This window comes from Nyctereutes procyonoides, unplaced genomic scaffold, assembly GCF_905146905.1.
Source record: "Nyctereutes procyonoides isolate TBG_1078 unplaced genomic scaffold, NYPRO_anot_genome, whole genome shotgun sequence".
Classification (NCBI taxonomy): Eukaryota; Metazoa; Chordata; class Mammalia; order Carnivora; family Canidae; genus Nyctereutes; species Nyctereutes procyonoides.
This window is the reverse complement of record NW_026575136.1, coordinates 10,465,929-10,480,755: the sequence shown is the minus strand read 5'-3', so window position 1 is coordinate 10,480,755 and position 14,827 is coordinate 10,465,929.

Here is a 14,827-nt window from a genome sequence, read left to right as displayed (position 1 = left end):
GATTTTAGCCAGAGTGCCCATAACATATAGCCTGAAATTCTGCTTACAGAAGAAACCTGAGGTTGAGTCTCTACTTAGTGGAACAAGGTACCGTGTTGCTGCTTACTAATGTTTGAAGTGGTGTGGAAGGAAACAAGACCACGTATTTTCTAGTCTTAATTCACAAGATGAACAAAAATACTTATTTATATCTAAATTTATTATAAATTTATTTATTATGAATTTATTAAATTTATTATATAAATATATAATAAATTACAGAAATTATTATTATTATTATAATATATTTGCTTCTTTTGATTCTCGCCGAGTAAAACATAAGGACGCAGGGTGTTTTATCTACTTCCCTTAGCTGGGTATGAAGATACGCGATTCACATATTGAAGTTCCGTTTTTCTGCAGAACCATTTGAGGTTTGTAAGGAATGAAAATACAAGTAACTCTTTGAGGCAAAAGTCTATGAAATTATACAAGATTGAGATAATGATATGTTGGGTCATAAACTGCTCTTTATCTGTGCCTTATACATACAAGATGTTACAGAAGATATTGAAAATGAGGTTCATGTTTGCTCTCATCTATGGACTTGTTTTCAGTAATGAACTTTGGTCTAGAGAATATTCTTGAAAAAAAAATCAAGTCAACTACTTAGACCAGAATTTAATTTCAGTTTCATTGCTAAGATCATTAAAATTACCATTGCAAAACCAATTACATCTAGTATGAACTCTCCCCATAGTTCCCTTTTTCTTCAATTCTTTCCTTATCTTTATATTTGGAGAACTAATGAGCTCTGTACATGCGTTGTGCTAAATTCTTCATTAGATGGCTTCTGATTGGGCTCCATACATTATGTGTCATTTGCCATTCCTCTTATATCTCTGGAGACTCTTGCTGATTGTTTTCAGACTCTGATTCTTTTATGTTATTTTAGAAACCATTCTCTAGACTTGGATCTATACTGGGATCAGAATATGTACTGTTTTTTTCCTGCCATCATTCCATTGATTTTTTCCTAAGTGGATGATAATCAGTATACAGAATTTCTTCAATAGAATTTCCTGACTTCTTTCTAACTAGTCCAATTCCAATCTAGATCTGCCTCCCCTTTTTAAAATTTTGAGACTCCTTTAATATCACTATAAGCCTTGTCATGAGAACCATGGGATACCAATATAGGGAATTTGGACAGGATTTTTTTTTTAAAGATTTCCTTGTTTGTTTTAGAGTGTGCAGGGTGGAGGGGCAGAAGGAGAGGGAGAGGAAAAATCTCAAGCAGACTCTTTGCTGAACATGGAGATGGATGAGGTGCTCGATTTCACAACTGTGAGAGACAAGGACCTCAATGACCTGAGCTGAAATCAAGAGTCAGATGCTTAACCAACTGAGCCACCCAGGCACCCCTTGACATTTTTTTTTAAATGTAAATTGCACTCAAAATCTACAACCTTTGAGGCACAGCTATTAATTCAAAGACTATAATAGGTTGTCAGTTTGGATTATTTATAGGAGTTCTTTATATTATTCAGTATTTTGCCAAGCATCAAACTTTTAAAAATGTTTAACAAAATCTGAATAATCATCATAATTCAACACTGGCTTAATATTTATAGTTAAATTGTTGCAAGGGAAAGTAGAACAACTGCTTCTTAAAATTTGTCTTAATTTAAGTTTCTACTCAATTAGTTGTGGTGTATTGAAAATCTGGCCTTTCATGGAGTGGAAGTAAGTTTTTCTCAGGAAAATCCATAATCGCTAGCTCACAGTTAAAAAAAAAGTATAATTAGGTTGATGAACTAAATGTATGTGTCTTCCTTTCCATTTCAATTTCATCGAAATGACTGAAAAAGATATCCAAGGTCTATAAAATAATTTTTCTATATCTGTATATCTTCTTGTCTATTTTAAATTACAATGAAAACCAGGCAAAGATCTAATAATTTGGTCAAAGACTTTGAGGAATTGCTTGGAAGATAGAAAATATAAGATCAAATTGATAGAAGACTTGTGAAGACATGTCTCAAAACAGACATAAGAGAAAAGCACAGAAGTAACTATATCTAGTCAGGCTGAAAGGTGAGATAATAAAGAATAGACTGGGTTCTAAGCAGGGCTGTACTTAGACCTACACAGGTACAGTTATACAAGTTTTTAAATAATGAAAATGCATTCCTGAACCGATAAATAGCTCCTGCCCTGAGGGCAGAGTAGGTAGGGTCCTTGCCCAGAAACCTCTTAACCTCCCATTGACCCAGCATCAGAGGGATTAATACATGGCACACAGGCCTTCAGAACTTTCTCCCATTCTGATTATTAGGTACCCAGCTGCCTGCATTAAATATTTTATTTTCATATTTTATTTTTCTTAATTGAGGTATACCTGATATACAATGTCATATTAGTTTCATTTGCACAATGTAGTGACTGGACAATTCTATACATTCCCTGTGCTCCTCATGGTGAGTATAGTCACCATCCGTCAGGAGAGAACATCACAATATCATTGCCTGCTTTCCTTATGCTGTACTTCTCATCTCTGACTTACTTGATAACTGTAAGTTTGTATCTCTTAATCCCTTTCACCTATTACACCATCCCCTCTGACAACCATTAGTTCTCTGTATTTATGAGTTTGCTTCTAGTTTTTGTTTGTTCTTTTTTTCCCACATATAAGTGACCTATGATATTTTCTTTCTTTGACCTATTTCATTTAGCATGGTATCCCCTGTGTCGATCCATGTTGCCACAAATGGCTAGATCTCATTTATTTATTTATTCATGAGAGAGAGACAGAGACAGAGACAGAGACACAGGCAGAGGGACACGCAGGCTCCATGCAGGGAGCCCGATGTAGGACTCCATCATCGATGGAGCTCCAACAGGTTCCATCCTCCAGCTCTAGATCATACCTGAGCTGAAGGCAAACACTCAACCACTAAGCCACCCAGGCATCCCGATCTCGTTCTTTTTTTATAGCTGAGTAATATCCTATTGTGTGATATATCACTTTTTCCTTATCCATTTGTCTGTTGATAGACACATAGGTTTCTTCCATATCTTTGCTACTGTAAACAATGATGGAAGAAACATAGGGGTACATATTTTTTTTTCCAAATTACTGTTTTTGTTTTCTTTTGGTAAATATCAGTAGTGGAATTACTGGATTATATGCTTTTTCTATATTCATTTTAATATATTCATTATTCATATACATGAATAATATATATTCATATATTCAAATAAATATATTCATTTTTGAGAAGCTTCCATAGTATTTTCTACAGTGGTTGCACCAGTCTATGAGTCCACAAACAGTGCACAAGGGTCCCTTTTCTCCACATTCTCATCAATACTTGTTGTTTCTTGTGCTTTTGATACTAGCCATTCTAACTGGGATGAGGTGATATTTCATTGTGGTTTTGATTTGCATTATCCTGATGATAAATTATATTTAGCATATTCTCATGTGTCTGTTGGCCATTTGGATGTCTTTGATATCTTTAGATGTCGATTCAGGTCCTCTCCCTGTTTTTAATCAGATTGTGTTTTTTTAGTGTTCTGTAAGTTTTTATATATTTTAGATATTAACATCTTATCAGATATGTCATTTGAGAATATCTTCTCCTATTTAGTAGGTTGCCTTTTTGTTTTGCTGATTATTTCCTTTGCAGTGCAAAAACTTTTTATTTTAGTGTGGTCTCAATAGTTTATTTTTGCTTTTGTTTCCCTTCCCTGGGGAGACATGTTCATAAATAAGTTAAGGCAGGTGTCCAAGAGATTACTGCTTATTTTTTTCTAAGAGTGCTATGATTTCAGGTCTCCCATTTAGATCTTTATTTTGTGTTTATTTTTGTACATTGTGTAGGAAAGTGGTCCCATTTAATTATATATAGTTTTCTCAACACTGTTGAAAAAACTCTTTTCCCCTTTGTATATTCTTGCCTCCTTTGTTGGAGATAAATTCACCATATTAGAATGGATTTATTTCTGGGATTTTAATCCTCTTCCATTGATCTATGTATCTATTTTTGTGCTATTATCATGCTGTTTTGATTATTACAACTTTGTAGTATATCTTAAAATCTGGGATTGCAATACCTTTTCTTTTGTTCTTTGTCAAGATTCCATTGGCTATATGGGGTCTTTTGTGGTTCCATACCAATTTTAGGATTTTTTTTTTTTAGTTCTATGAAAAATCCTACTGGCTTTTTGATAAGGATTGCATTGAATATGTAGGTTGCTTTGGGTAGTACAAAGAGTTTAGTGATATTACTACTTCAAATCCATGAATATGGCATACCTTTCCATTTGTATACCTTCAATTTCTTTCATCAGATGTGTTACAGTTTTCAGAGTATAGGTCTTTCACCTCTTTGGTTAAATTTTGAGATATTTTATTCTTTTTGGTGCAATTATAAACAAGATCGTTTCTTAATTTCTCCTTCTAGTACTTTGTTACTAGTGTATAGAAATGCAACTGATTTTTATGTATAAATTTTGTATCCTGCTACTTTACAGAATTCATGTGTTAGTTCCAATAGTTTTTTGGTGAAGTCTAGGATTTTCTATGTGTAGTATCATGTCATCTATAGTAGTGATAGTTTAACTTCTTCCTTACCATCTTGAATGTCTTTTATTTCTTTTTCTTTTTTTTCTTTTTTCTATTTTTTTTTTTTTGCCTGATTGCTGTGGCTAGGATTTTTAGTACTATGTTGAATAAAAGTGGTGAGATTGGACATCCTTGTCTTGTTCCTGATCTTAGAGGAAAAGCTTTTAGTCTTTCACTATCGAGTATGTGGGGTTGTCATATATGGTCTCCATCATGTTGAAATGTGTTCCAACTAAATCCACTTTGGTGAGAGTTTTTATCATGAATCTATGTTGAATTTTATGAGATACTTTTTTCTTCATCTATTGAGATGATCATATGGTTTTTATTCTTAATGTGATATATCACATCAATTTTTCAAACTGATTTGCAAGTTTTGAAATATCCTTGCATCCATGGAATAAACTCACTTGATCATGATGAATGATCCTTTCAATGTATTGTTGAATTTGATTCACTAATATTTTGTTGGTGACCTCTGCATCTATGTTCATTATAGACATTGGCCTTCAGTTTTTTCTTTCTTTCTCTCTTGCTTTCTCTCTTTTTCTTTTTCCCTTTCTTCCTTCCTCTTCCCTCCTTCCTTCCTCTTTTTCTCCTCCTTCCTCTTCTTCTTCCTCATCTTCATCTTTGTATGGTTTGGCATCGGGGTAAAATTGTCCTTGTAGAATAAGTTTGGACCTATTCACTACTTTCCTATTTGGGAGAATAGTTTGAGAATAAGTATTAACTCTTCTTTAAATGCTTTTTAGATTTCACCTGTGAGGGAAACTGGTCCTGGATTTTTGATTGTTTGGAATATTTTGATTACCAATTCAATTTTGTTACTAGTAATAAGTCTGTTTAAATTTTCAATTTTTTTTCCTGAATCAGTTTTTGAGGATTTTGTTATTTTATCCATTTCTTCTATGTTGGCATATATTTTTTGATAGTATTCTTTTATAATCCTTTGTATTCTGTGATGTTGGTTTCGCTTCTCTTTCATTTCTGATTTTGAGTTCTCTTTTTTTTCAATGAGTCTGGCTAAACGTTCATCAATTTTTTTTTTAATGTTTTCAAAGAATCAACTCTTGGTTTCATTGATCTTCTTAATTGTTCTTTTTTTACACTTGATTTTATTTATCTATATTCTATTCTTTATTATTTTTTTCCTTGAACTAATATTGGGCTTGCTTTGTTCTTCCTTTCTAGTTCCTTTAGGTGTAAGGTTAGATTGTTCATTTGCAGTTTTTGTTGTTTAGGTAGGTGAATATCACCATAAACTTCCTTCTTAGAACTACTTTGCTGTGCCCCAAAGAATATGCATTGTTGTGTCTCCATTTTCATTGGTCTCCATACATATGTATATTTTATTTCCTCTTTGGTTTCTTCAATGATGCATTGACTGTTTAGTACTATGTTTAGCCTCCATGTTTTTTTTTTTTCTATGTTTTCCCCTTGAGTTTGATTTCTAGTTTCAGATCATTGTGATAGGGAAACGATGTTTAATATGATTTCGGTCTTCTCAAATTTATCAAGAGTTGTTTTGTGGCCTAATGTGATCTATCCTGGAGAATGTTCCATGTGCACTTGAAACAATCTGTATTTTGCTGTTTGGGATGGATATATATTATAATCTGTTGAGTCCATCTACTCCAATGTGTCATTCAAACCCACTGCTTCCCTATGATTTTCTGTCTGGATGACTAACCATTGATGTAAGTGGTTTTTTTTATTTTTTTTATTTATTTATGATAGTCACAGAAGAGACACAGGCAGAGGGAGAAGCAGGCTCCATGCACTGGGATCCCGATGTGGGATTCGATCCCTGGTCTCCAGGATCGCGCCCTGGGCCAAAGGCAGGCGCCAAACCGCTGCGCCACCCAGGGATCCCCTGTAAGTGGGGTTTTAAAGTCCTCTACTAATATTATAATCAGTTTTTCCCCTTGTTAATATTTGCTTTATGCATTTGGCTGCTCCTATGTTAGATGCATAGATATGTAAAGTTATTATATCCTCTTGTTGAATTAATCCCTTTATCATTATGTAATGACCTTTGTCTCTTGCTTTATAATCTTTGTTTTAAGGTCTATTTTGTCTGATCTAAGTATTGCTATCCCAGCTTTCTTTTCCTTCCATGGCATGGAATATCTTCTTTCATCTTTTAACTTTCTATGTCTTTAGGTCTGTAGTGAGTTTGTTCCATCAGCATATAGACTGGTCTTATTTTTTAAATCCAATCACTCACCTTAGGCATTTTGATTTGAAAATAGTTTATCCATTTACATTTAAAGTAATTATTGATAGGTATGGACTTACTGCCATTTTAAGTCATTTTTTGGTTGTTTTTAATAGACTCTAGCTGTCCTTTTCTTCTTCTCTTGCTGTCTCCTTTGTGGTTTGATTACTTTCGTTAACATTATGCTGGCATTCCTTTCTTTACTGCCTATGTATATCTATTTTAGGTTTTAGATTTATGGTTACTGTGGGGTTCATTTATGCCATCCTGTGTGTATAGGAGTCTAGGTTAAGTTGACTACTGTTTAAGCTTGAACACATTCTAAATGCACTAGACTTTTATTCTATTTTTCACATTTTATGTTTATGATGTCATATTTTGCATCTTTATATTTGTGTATCTCATAAGTAATTTTCATAGATGTGCTTGTTTTTATTATATTGTGTTTTTACCTCCATACTGGCTTTATAAGTGATTTGCCCACTTCTGTTGCTGTATGTTTGCTTTTATCATTGAAATGTTTTCCTTTCATAATGTCTGTCTTCTAGTTATGATCTTTCCTTTCCAATTAAAAAAATTCTCTTTAAGCAATCTTGTAAGGCTGTTTGGTGATGCTAAACTCCTTTAACTTTTGTTTTTCTGGGAAATATCTTTTTTTTTTTAATCTCTGCTTCAATCTCAAATGATAACCTTGACCTGGAATACCCTTGTTGAGCATTCTTAGTTGTAGTTTCTGTTTTTTCCTTAGCACTTTGAATATATCATGGCACTCCTGTCCTGCAAAGTTTCTACTGAAAAATTAGCTGATTTTCTCAAGGAGATTCCCTTAAGGGGAATGTGATTGATTGTTTTTTTCCTATTGCTTTTAAGGTTTTCTTTATATTTAATTTATTTTATTTAAATTCCAGTATAGTTAGCATGCAGTGTTGTATTAGTTTCAAGTGTACAACATAGTGATTAAACAATTCTATATATTATTCAGTGCTCATCAAGATGAGTGTACTCTCAATCCCTGTTTCACCCATCTTCCCTCTGTTTTTTGTTTTTTTTTTGTTTTTTGTTTTGTTTTGTTTTCTATTGTTAAGAGCCTGGTTTTTGGTTTGTCTTTTTTTTTCCCCAGTTGTTCATTTTGCTTCTTAAATTCTACATATGACTAAAATAATATGCTATTTGTCTTTCCTCGACTGGCTTTTTTTCCCTCAGCAGTATACTCCCTAGACCCCTGGCATGTTGGTGTAAATGGCAAGATTTCATTCTTTTTTATGGCTCAAAAATATTCGATGTGTGTGTGTAACATATATAATTATATAGAATTACATATAATTATATATGTATATTTTTATATATACATATAAAATATAATTTCTTTGTTTTCCCTTCATCTGTTGATGGACACTTGGATTGCTTCCATAATGTGGCTATTGTAAATAGTGATACAGTAAACATAGGGATGCATATATCCTTCTGAATTAGTGTTTTTGTATTTTGGGTAAATGCCCAGCAGTGAGTTGTAAGATCATAGGGTAATTCTTTTTATTTTTAAATTTTTTTAGGACTTTTGATACTGTTTTTCACAGTGGTTGCACCAATTTGCATTCCAACCAACAGTGCATGAGAGTTCCCTTTTCTCCACATCATTGCCAATACTTGTTTCTTGTGTTTTTGATTTCAGCCATCTGACAGGCATGAGGTGATATCACATTGTGGGTTAGATTTGTATTTCCCTGATGATGAGCGACGGTGAGCATCTTTTCATGGTCTATTGGCCATCTGTATGTCCTCTTTGGAGAAATGTCTGTTCATGTCTTCCCATTTTTAAATTGGACTATTTATGAGTTGGTTTTTCTTGTTTCTTTTGTTTTGTTTTTGCATTGAGTGGTGAATGTTTTTATATATTTTGTATACTAACACTTTATCTGGTATGTTATTTGCAAATATCTTCTCCAATTCAGTAGGTTGTCTTTTATTATTGTTGATAGTTTCCTTTGCTGTGCAGGCTTTTCATTTGATGTAGTCCCAATAGATTATCTTTGCTTTTGTTTCCTCTGCCTCAGGAGACACAGCTAGAAAAATGTTGCTATAGTCTATATTAGAGAAATTACTGCCTCTGCTCTCTTCTAGGTTTTATGGCTTCAGACCTCACATTTAAGTCTTTAATCCATTCTGAGTTTATTTTTGTGTGTAGTGTGAGAAAGTGGGCCAGTTTCATTCTTCTGCATGTAGCTGTCCAGTTTCCCAGTACCATTTGTTGAAGGGACTATCTTTTTCCCACCTCCTTTGTTGGAAGTTAATAGACCATTTAATCATGGGTTTTCTAGACTCTCTACTATTGCACTGATCTATGTGTCTATTTTTGCACCACTACCATACTGTTTTGATAACTGCAGCTTTGTTCTGAAAGGTGGAATTGTGATATCTCCACTTTTGTTCTTTTTGAAATTGCTTTGACTATTCAAGGTCTTTGTGGTTTTATACAAATTTTAGGATTATTTGTTCTAGTTCTATGAAAAATGTTGTTGGTGTTTTAGCAGGGATTGCATTAAATCTGTGATTTCTTTGAGTGGTCAGAACATTTTAACAATGTATGTTCTTCCACTTAATGAGCATGAAATATCTTTCCATTTGTGCCATCTTTAATTTCTTTCATCAGTGGTTAATAGTTTTCAGAGTATAGGTCTTTAACCTTCTTGGTTAGCTTTATTCCTAGGTATTTCATAATTTTTGGTGCAATTGTAAATGGACTCCAGGCTCACATCTTGAGCTGAAGGCAAATGCTCAAATGCTGAGCCACCCAGGCATCCCCATCCCCATTTATCAGTTCTAGTGGGATTTTTGGTGAGGTCTTTAGGTTTTTTTGGTGAGGTCTTTGATATTATCATGTCATCTGCAAATAGTGAGTTTTATTTCTTCCTTACCAATTTGGGTGCGTTTTACTCCTTCCTCTTGTCTGATTACTATGGCTAGAAATTCCAGCTCTAAGTTGAGTAAAAGAGGTGAGTGAACATTCTTATCTTGTTCTTGACCTTAGGGGAAAGGCTCTCAGTTTTTTGTCATTGAGTAAGATGTTAGCTGTTGGTTTGTCATATATGACCTTTATTATGTTGAGTTAGTTATATTCCCACTAAATCTACTTTTTTGGGGATCTTTTATCATGAATGTATGTTGTAGTTTGTCAAATGCTTTTTCTATATCTATTGAAATGATCATATGGTTTTTATCCTTTTTCTTATTGATGTGATGTATCACATAATTGATCTGCAAATATTGAGCTTCCCTTGCACTATAGAAATAAAGCCCCCTTTTCATGGTGAATGATTTTTTAAAATGTATTGTTGGATTAGGTTTGCTCATATTTTGTTGAGAATTTTTACATCTGTGTTCAATAGAGACATTGACCTGTTTTCTTTTGTTTGTCGTGTCTTTGGTCTTGGTAGCAGAGTAACACTGGCCTTGTAGAATGAATTTGAAAGCTTTATTTCCTTCTCTATTTTTTGGAAAAGTTTGGGAAGAAAAAGTGTTAACTCTTCTTGAAATGTTTGGTAGAATTCACTGTGAAGACATCTGGTCCTGGATTTTTGTTTGTTGGGATTTTTTTTTTTTTTTTTAATGGGAGACACACAGAGAGAGGCAGAGACACAAGCAGAGGGAGAAACAGCCTCCTGCAGGAAGCCCAATGTGGGACTCAATCCTGAGACCCTGGGATCACGCCCTGGGCTGAAGGCAGATGCTCAACTACTGAGCCAGCCAGGTGTCCCTGTTGGGGAATTTTTTATTACTGATTCAATTTCATTATTGATAACCAGTCTGTTCAAATTTCATATTTATTCCCCCTTCGGTTTTGGTAGGCTATGTGTTTCTAGGATTTTATCCATTTCTTGAAGGTTGTTCAATTTGTTGGCATAAAACTTTTTATAATATTCTCTTACAGTCCTTTGTATTTCTGTGGCATCATTTGTTATTTCTCCTGCCGTTTCTCATTTTGAGTATTGTCTGTCTCTTTTTTTTCTTCAATGAGTGTGGCTAAAGGATTATCAATTTTGTCGATCTTTTCATTGAACTAGCTCAAGACTCCATTGATCTGTTCTATTGTTTTATTAGTTTCTATTTGTTATTCTATTATTTATTAGCTTCATTTATTTCTGCTCCGATCTTTATCATTTCCTTCCTTTTACTGGATTCGAGTTTTGTTTTTCTTTTTCTAGCTCCTTTAAGTGCAAGGTTGGGTTATTTATTTTGAGATTTTTCTTCATGAGATAGGCCTGTATTGCTAAAGACTTCCTTTTTAGAATAGATTTTTCCGTATCCCCAAACATTATGGACCATTCTATTTTCATTTTCATTTGTTTCCATGTATTTTTTTATTTCCTCCCAGATTTCTTGGTTGTCCATTCATTGTTCGGTAGCATGTTATTTAATCTCCATGTATTTGCATTCTCTCAATATTTTTTCTTGAGGTTGATTTCTAGTTTCACAGCATTGTGGTCAGAAAAGATGTATAGTATTATTCTGATATATTAGAATTTATTAAGACTGCTTTTGTGGCCTAATATGTTATATATCCTAGAGAATGTTCCATGTGCAAAGAATATATTTAATTGTTTTAAGGTGGAATGCTCTGAATTTATCTGTTAAATCCATCTTAAAACCACTCTTGACTCCTCTCCCCCAACATGTTTTAGGTATATGATGTCATATTTTATCCTTTCATTTTGTGAATCCCTTGGCTGATTTTTACAGATATGTTTGCTGCTTTTGTACTCCAACTTTTCATACTTTCACATACAGTCTTTCCTTTCTACTCAGAATCCTCTTAACATTTTTGTAGCATTGGTTTGGGAGTCTTGAACTTCTTTATTTTTATTTTGTATGAGAGACTCTACCTCTCCTTTTATTTTGGATGATAGCCTTGCTGGATTGAATATTCTTGGCTGCAGATTTTTTTCTTTTAGAACTTTGAATATATCATTCCAGTCCCTGCAAAGTTTCTGCTGAAAAATCATCAGGTAGCTTTGTGGGGTTTTCCCTTGTGTATAACTGCTTTTCTCTTGCTGCTTTTAACATTCTTGTCACTACTGACATTGTAATTACTATATGTCTTGGTGTCAAACTCTTGGTGTGAACAGAATTGATTCTGTTGGGGGCTTTCTGAAACTCTTGGATCTGGATTTCAGTTTCCTCCCCAGATTTGGGAAGTTTTCAGCTATTGTTTCTGTAAGTAAATTTTCTGCCTTCTTTCGTTCTCTTCTTCTGGGATCCCTATAATATGAAAAGTATTATATTTTTTGGTGTTGCTGAGTCCCCTAAATCTATTCTCTTTTTGTATTTTTTTCTCTCACCTGATCAGCTTGATTGCTTTACAGTACTCTGTCTTCCAGGTCACTGATTCATTCTGCTACTTTCTCTAGTCTACTCTTTATTTCATCTAGCATACTTTTAATTTCATTTATCAAGTTCTTTATCCCTGATTGGTTCTTTTGTTTTGTTTTTGATCTGTTAAGGGTCTCACTGATGTGATTCATTTTTTCCCCTCAAGTCCAGTGAGTATCTTTATGACTATTACTTTAATTTCTGTGTTAAACATATCACTTATGTCTGTTTCATTTAGGACTCTTGCTGTAATGTCCTGTTCTTTTATTATGGCATATATTGTTCTTTTTCCTCATTTTCTGTAACCATTTCTGTTTCTATATGTTAGGAACATCAACAATGTCTCCTGCTTTTGAAAGTAGTGGATTTATGAAGAAGCACTCCTGCAGTGCAGTGTCCCCTGTTCACCAGAACCTGGCACTTCAGGGTTGTCTTCTTTGTGTGTTGTGTGTCCAGCTGTTGTGGTTGAGCTGCTTTTTCCTTCAGTCCAGTCATCTGTGATGGCTTTCTTTGCCTGTTGTGGGCAGGGTTGCATCCCTGTGTTGTTAGTTGGGCAGTCTGGGTCCACCTTGGGCTTGAATTTATTCAAACAGGCATTTGCAGGAGATGAAGTAGCACCAAATTGCAGAGTGCTTTCCCCATGTTGTCCCCTGAGATACTTTTATTGGTGGGTGGGGCCTGCAGTCAGACCAGTTGTATGCTCCTAGCCCACTACTGGGGCCACAGTATGGGTGGTGTGTGTGGTTATCTTATCCTCAGGTCAGGAATCATTTTGGAATTATGCTTCCCCCTGTTGGGATTATTTGTACACTGCCAGACTTGTGATACAGCTTTGGCTTGGTTGCAATGAAGAGTATATTTAGTAGTGGGATCCCTGGATGGCGCAGCGGTTTAGCGCCTGCCTTTGGCCCAGGGCATGATCCTGGAGACCCGGGATCGAATCCCACGTCGGGCACCTGGTGCATGGAGCCTGCTTCTCCCTCTGCCTGTGTCTCTGCCTCTCTCTCTCTCTCTCTCTCTCTGTGACTGTCATAAATAAATTAAAAAAAAAGAAATTATAAAAAAAAAGTATACTTAGTAGAAAGGCAGATTCATATGGTGTGGAGGTGGGAGGCATGGTGTTAGAAAGTTTTGCAGAGACCCCCCCATGGGAGGGGACCTCCAGCAACAGAGATTGAGGCAGGCCTTGCTGGAGGGGGCCTATATTGCCAAAGCCCTGGGTGGTAGGAGATAAGGTGTTAACAAGTTAGGTAGGGAGTGTTGGAGCCATGCTGGTTCCTACAGGTGGACATGTGTTTGTACTGGGAGGAAGGAGAGGATTTCTCCCTGCCACTTCCTTTGTCTCTCCAGAAGTGTCCCAAGGATATCTGTTTCTCCAGCAGACAATCTAAGATTAGTAAGCAAATCTCCCACCTGTATATCCTAAGCATTTTTCAAACTGCTATGCTGTATCTCTGAGGGGCTGCTTGTTGTGCTCTCTCTCTAAGGGTGAGCACTCAGTTTTCTCACCCTCCTGGCTTTCTCAGGAGTCCACTGGTTTTGAAAGTTCCAGGTTTTAAGTCCCACTTGTTATAAAAACTCACAAATTCAGCCCCTCTGGTTTTCAAAGCCAAATATTATGAGGATTTGTCTTCCCTAAATAGGCTCCCTGGTGTGATAGTTTCCTCACTCCTCTGCCCTGGGGCATCCCTCCCTCCCATAGGTGGTCCCATGTATCCACTTAGCTCTTAACTTTGTCTCTGTCCTTTCTACCTTATTTGATATGGCCTCTTTTGTCCATTTAGTTTGGAGTTTTTTCTGAGTCTTCAGGTCATTTTCTTCGTTATTTATACTGATGTGAGTGTTGTGTAGTTGTTTTCATGGGATGAGGTGAGCTTATGGTCTTCCTACTCTGCCATCTTTGCTGGAAGTCCATTATTTTTTTTTTTTTTCATTTTAATCACTATGTGTTTTGATATGGACCTTCTTGGGTTTCTCTAGTCTGGGGCTTTCTAAACTTCCTGAAGATGGATGTCTGTTTTCTTCCCCAGAAAAGGCAAGTTTCAGCTATCATTTCTTTAAATAAATTTTTACCCCCTTTTCTCTCTTCTCTTTCTGGCATCCCTGTAATGCAAATGTTATTATCTTAGATGATGTTGCAGATATTTCCTTAACCATTTGTCATTTTTTGTTATTTATTTTTTACTGTTCAGACTGAGTTGCTTTCTAATACCTTGTTTCCATATTGCTGATCTGTTCTTTTGCATCCTCTTATCTGCTGTTGGTTCACTCTAATACACTGCTCACTTCTGTTATTGTATTCTCCACCTCTGACTGGTTATTTTCCATGTTTTCTATCACTTTGTTGAAATTTTCCCTGAGTTCATTCACTATTTTCTTAATTTTGGTAGCTTTATGACAATTCCTTTGAACTCTTTATCAGGTGTATTGCTTATCTCCATTTTGTTTAGGTCTTTTTCTAATTTTGTCTTGCTCTTCCATTTGAAGCTTTCATCTATCTCCTTATTTTATCTAACTTTCTGTATTTCTCCTTGGTATTAGGTAAGTCAGCTACATTTCCTGGTTTTGAAAGTAGTGTCTTTTGTAGTTGAGGTCCTGTGGTAGCACAATCCTTAATGGTTATCAAAACCAGA